We start from the raw sequence: 5,701 nt of genomic DNA on the forward strand, positions 1-5,701 counted from the left end.
TAGCTGGGAACAAAGTATCTTGCCAATAACAGATGGTGGTGAATGGAAATATGGAATGTATTTCACTGAATCATTTGTTTATTAGTTACAATTTTGATAGAATTTTTTTTGATTCAAGCATATCCCTTGGGAATCTAGTTTTTCATTTGCATATTTTTCACTAAATTCTCCTGGTTCCCTGTTAAAAACAAGATAAAATACTCTAGAAAACACAACTACATTCAAGCTTATGTGACAGGCATTTTTAAATGGATCATGGGAATGCTTACCTTCTATTTCTCCACAAGTATGCGCACATGGAATTAATTTTTCTGTATCAAAAGAAAAACTAGAGACATTGATCATGGTTGATGTTAGTGAAGTCCCCAGGAGACAGTTACTTCTCAGTCAAAATACAGGAGTGTCATACAGCTGTTTTGCACAAACAATGAGTATTTCAACCTCTGAAGCAATGAAGTTAAGCTTTATATAAAAGATGCATTCTGTATCACTGCTTTGTAGCTTAAATAGAAAAAAAAAGCATCAATACTGTATGTTTGCCAAAAATAGCTGATTCCCCCATCTGCTACAGATAGGCTGGAGTAGAGCCGTGTGAATCCTGCCAGCTCAGTTTTGATTTGAATAACAGCTCCTGTAGTAACTGAGCAACTCCCAAACTAGCAAATCAGTAAGCAGATAGAAAAATGTAATGGAAAGTTAGTAATTCCTCCAACTACAGTCAAATACTACAAATACCTGATTTTCCATGCCTATTTCAGCGGAGTCAAAATATTTTGAGGAGTGTAATTTTCATCTCCTTCTTCTTCCTTCTTTTCTTGCCTCGCTTTGTCTGTCTGTTCTGTTTTCTACTGTTGTAAAATAGCAAAGTCAGAAAGAGAAGATTCATTTACTCATAGGCTGCGAGAGTAGTGGTTGTTTCAATTTTTCCAACAGTATGTTGCAATGCTTTGATTTGATTTTTGGCATAAACTGTCTATTGCTGTCACAAACAGTCCTTTAGGCTGAGAAATTTCTGAAGCAAATCACACTGCTAATGGATGTCATCATTGTGGCAATGGTTTGCTTTGCTTATGTGGACCAGCTCCGTGAGAAACCTTGAAAATTTGGAAGGGACTTCCAAGGAACATTTGATATCACATTATATGAGGAAACAAGGTTGTGAATCACTGGAGTGCTATCATAAAAGATGAGAATATGCATTACCATGTTTCATAGTGTATGTTGATACACAAGAGCCAAGTACACAAAACAAACACAGTGACAGAGCTAATCATAGTGTCTATGGTTCCATGGGGATCCTGTGGGATGTGCACAGGTGGCAACCAGTGGGATTGTCCAGATCAATATTTATTTTGTCTGATGCTTTCTCTACTGTTATTTGCCTTTCTGTGCTCTTGCATGGTTCATGATAAATCAGATTTCTGGGATGAAGGTGTGCAGTATAAGGCTACCTTTAAATTCTCAGTGCCTCTTTATGCGCACAGAGGGGAGCAAATTGCACTGGAGAGCAAGCTTTGATCCTGCCCACTTTCATGACTTTCTGTAATGCATTGAAGTAGTCAACTGTTGCTTCAGGTAATTTATGTGCTATACAGAATTGCAGAGTATGTGATTCTGCATGACACAGCAAATGAAGATGAGTTTTGAAGGGCAACGTGTATGTTCATTTTCTGGAATTAATCTTTTTCAACAAAGCTCCCATTCATGCTACACCATTGCTTCCTAATTTCAATGAGGTGCTGTCTTCCCTTCCATATGAATGAATAGCAGGAGAAACTGACATGGGTTTAGAAAATGATCTAATAAATTTAGAATGCATTAATTAAATCACAGCTTGTAAAAACATGTTTTATGAAGACCATATTTTAAATTTGGAGCAATTGTTATGCATATCTGAAGAGATAAAGTGTTTGCTAATAAATCAACTACACACTTGGTATATTTAAGTGCTTGCTTCTTAGTCTGTGACTTCTAACAGTACACGCTTGTCAGAACTGCTTGGGGTTTTTGTTAGTAATTGCTTGGGGAAAATTGCTAATAGATCATAACGCTTCATATCTTTATTTGTAATATATTATCCTTATGCGTTATGCTGATTCAGAGGCTAAGCCAGTTATTTGTAAATCCTTTCTATTATTATGAAAAAGCTCTAGCTCAAAACATATTAAAATGATGGTAAGCTTATAGTTACAGATCTGTAGGAGAAGAAAAACAGATGTAGAGACTGCTTGAATCTTATTACCAGCAATTTGATATAGCGCTATGTCATTGTTGTTCAAAGGTGTAAAAATTATGCAAAAACAAGTATATTCAGGTAGCTAAATGCTATAGAGGTATTTTTATCACATAGTAACAAATGCAGGCCGTAACGAAGTTGATGTCAAATCTTCAGTTCTCTTTGATACTGTCAGAATATTCACATGGTTGTTACTGGAACTTCCCTATTGTCATGCCCTTTTCCTTATCTGGATAGTGGTCTAGAACAATCTAGTGTGTATCCCGCACCTCACAGTGTCTGATCTTTATGAATTTTGCTGAACATGTTCCTCAGAAAAGTTCATGTATGTTTATGGTAGTTCCTTTGTTGGTTATCATCAGAATGAGAACAGCTTGAGAGAAAAGTAATAGCCAGAGTCTGGGCATCTCTTTTTGAATTGTCATACAAAACCATGTCTAAAAACAAAATCTTATTTAAAATCATATGAAAGACCCAGTTTTTAATACTGATAGGGGTGCAATAAGTCTTTAAAATCCATTTTATCCCGTGTAGTCTGGCTTTTGGGCAGCAAATATGTTTTTTAGAAGACATTAATGTCTAATTGGGACTTGTACTGAAGTTTGAGACACAGATCATAACTTCACACTGAAAGAGTCACATTATGACAAAAGGTCACATTATGAACAACAAACTCAATCTTATTACTCATTAATAGCTAAAAATTCTTAGGTTGCAATTCTGACTAAATAGTTTGAGCCGCTCACTAATGACAGAGTGACTTTGTACTGAACTAATGGTGGATTCTCACTGATCTTTAACTGAATGACAGGGAATAGAGTTTACCTAAGGTTACCTTAGCCTATTCACTGGGACATCTTGCCTCATGTCTAAGGTAATATTTAACCTCTCAGTCACCACACTAGGCTTCAGAAGGTGTGCTGATTGATCTTAATTACCATGTGTCCTTTTCCTATGATGTACTGAAATGCATAATAATAGCCTGTTTAAGTACACTACTTGATCCAGAAACATGCACTCATCTTAGCTGAAGTGTATATTCCCTTAGAAGTCTTCTGTTGTGACAAAGAGCTGCCTTCATCTGAACAGTTCTGCTCAGATTGCACAGGAAAAAGAACCTGGCTCATTAAAATGTATTTTGTCATCTGTATATAAATGCTGTGTTTTCAGGACCTGAAAATATAGGGAATTATTCAGAACTGTCAGTAGAGAGAATGACTGAATTTAATTGGTCTCTTCCAAGTCTAATTCTTAAGATTTAATGAATACAGATGAAAATATAAATTAAGAGGTATGCAAAACCATATTTTGCACTCTTGACTTTCATTACAGTTTGATACTTTTCAGTCAAGGGCATAGAAATTTTATAATTATGGCAACTGAAGAAAAGATGTATTTATTAATCAAAATCTTATGGGCAGAGTGAAGGAAAAAAAGACTAAATTTGTCCTTTACTCTTCTCACCTCTGCTTTTCTCTGCTAAGACCTTTACTTTATGTTCACTCTAATTTCCAGATACCATTTTAAAGTATGATAAGGCTTTTTCATATGAAAACCAGTGCAAAATTTGATTTTTTTAAACTCTAAGACTCAAGCTCAGGAAAGAATGTAATTTCTATGCAGTTTTTAGATGTAAGAATAATTTTCTCACTCTTAAGGGGATTGCTGACAAGTTTGAAAAGAACACATACCCTAGTAATTAGATATCTTAGTAAATTGTCATTAGTTATCTGATATAATCTATCTTTCAGATTTTTTTGAGTGTATTTATTTTGTAATTTATCCCAATTAATAAAGTAGGCAGCTATAGACTTGTCATGAAAGTAGTCCCTTTTTTTGTCTTGACAGTAGCTTCTCCACACAATTCACACATTGGCAACTACTGGAGAGGCATACTATTTGGTGCAAGAAGTCTGAAAGAACTTGTCATTCACTTTGAGGAAAATTATTAAGAAGATATGGTTTCTTTATTTTTCTTGGTAGTTAGTACTGTATGCCTTTATGTATATTTTTTGGCTGCTTTGATTGCATATGCTGGGAGTTACAGATTCTTCAAGAAGAAGCCATAGCACATTGTGTGTGACACTGTCATTTCTATCCAAATGGGAATTATCACTGACCAATGTTTTAATGTCCAAAGGATGCATAAGGCAACATGTAGAAAGAATGCATTAAATTGTCAGGTCCCTCAGTATTTTTCCATGTTAAATATTTTCTTTAGTCTTTTCATATATAATTCCTTCAATGTTAAGCTTAACTGTAATTCTGTTTTTAATTTTACTGATACTTACATGTGTGGCTAAATTCTCCAGTTATGTTGTCTAAAATCAAACAGTCCATTCCAGCTGTGGGTGTTCTTAAATCAAACAACCCCCTCCATTTTGAATACCTGAAAGCTGTGGTAGATATCTTGAAATTGTGTTTGTTTATATGTGAATTAATAATAGATTTCTATATCAAAATATAATCGAAATGAAAAGCAAAATTCCTGGGAGTTATATAATCATTACTGTGCCAACCTCAAAGTTTTTGAACTAAAGTAGAGATAACTTAGATAACTTCAAATATTGAGCCTCACCACCTAGATTTTAGAGCAGTGATTATTATCATGATCTTTCTCTACTGTCAAAAGCGGGGGGGGGAACAGAGGATCTGTCTCCTGTTTGTTTCACTAAAACAGAAGTTGATAGACTCAGAACTGCTGTCTGGTTAAAATCTTTTATGTGCCTATACTTTCTGTGGCAAGAACAGTTCTTACTTATTTTTCTTTCCTTTTGCATGTCATCTGCATCTCAGAAAAGCTATCTAGCATTTGTTGTCTATATCAGTATTACATTTCATAGGCTATCGCAGAACTGTATTCTCTTATAACTGTGATTTAATATGCAATCAGCTTTTTTCCCAGCATAAATATATTTTTCCTTCTTCGATGCAACAAACCATTCACTTACCATGAAACTGTGGGAGCACTAAGTGTTTGCATATCATCTGTCAAAAAAAGGAAAAGGAAAATAATGCAATTGGAATCAGCTGTCTTGTTAATCAGGAAAAAATGTAGCACTCATTTCCTGGACATTACATATGGTGTGAGAGTCTAAAACTCCATCATCTATGCTGTCTTCTCATGATTTGTGGCATACAGGATAAAGTACTCACTCTAGTCTAACATAAACGTGTCCACCTTTTAAGGTGGTGCTATTCAAAGATCCAGTTCATAGAGTAATACTCAAATACTCAGCTTTTCCCCCTAAAAACAAGAGCAACAAAATCCTCCTGGCTGTGCAGAAAAGCTTTTGTGTGCAAGTCAAGTGTAATTAATTTATATAGTCTGGATACTTCACTTGGGAAAGGGTGAGCATAATGCTCCTTCTCCACCTCTTCAGGAACCGGAGTGGATAAATAAAAATGAATATGACAACACAGTGATGGGAACAGCCAGCTTTCATAAATGCTCTTTTTAGAGCA

General features: G+C 35.1%; 1 long non-coding RNA gene across 1 annotated transcript; it reads right to left on the minus strand.

Annotated features, from left to right (window-relative positions):
• Positions 1-268: 268 nt before the first annotated feature.
• Positions 269-5,320, minus strand: LOC148055435 (uncharacterized). Its single transcript, XR_015705403.1, has 3 exons — positions 5,188-5,320; positions 736-848; positions 269-311 (listed from the first exon to the last, which is right to left on the minus strand). It is a non-coding gene; the product is annotated as an uncharacterized LOC148055435 (long non-coding RNA).
• Positions 5,321-5,701: the final 381 nt, after the last annotated feature.

Source organism: Nipponia nippon, unplaced genomic scaffold, assembly GCF_047370975.1.
Source record: "Nipponia nippon isolate SJK-2023a ecotype South Korea unplaced genomic scaffold, ASM4737097v1 scaffold_22, whole genome shotgun sequence".
Classification (NCBI taxonomy): Eukaryota; Metazoa; Chordata; class Aves; order Pelecaniformes; family Threskiornithidae; genus Nipponia; species Nipponia nippon.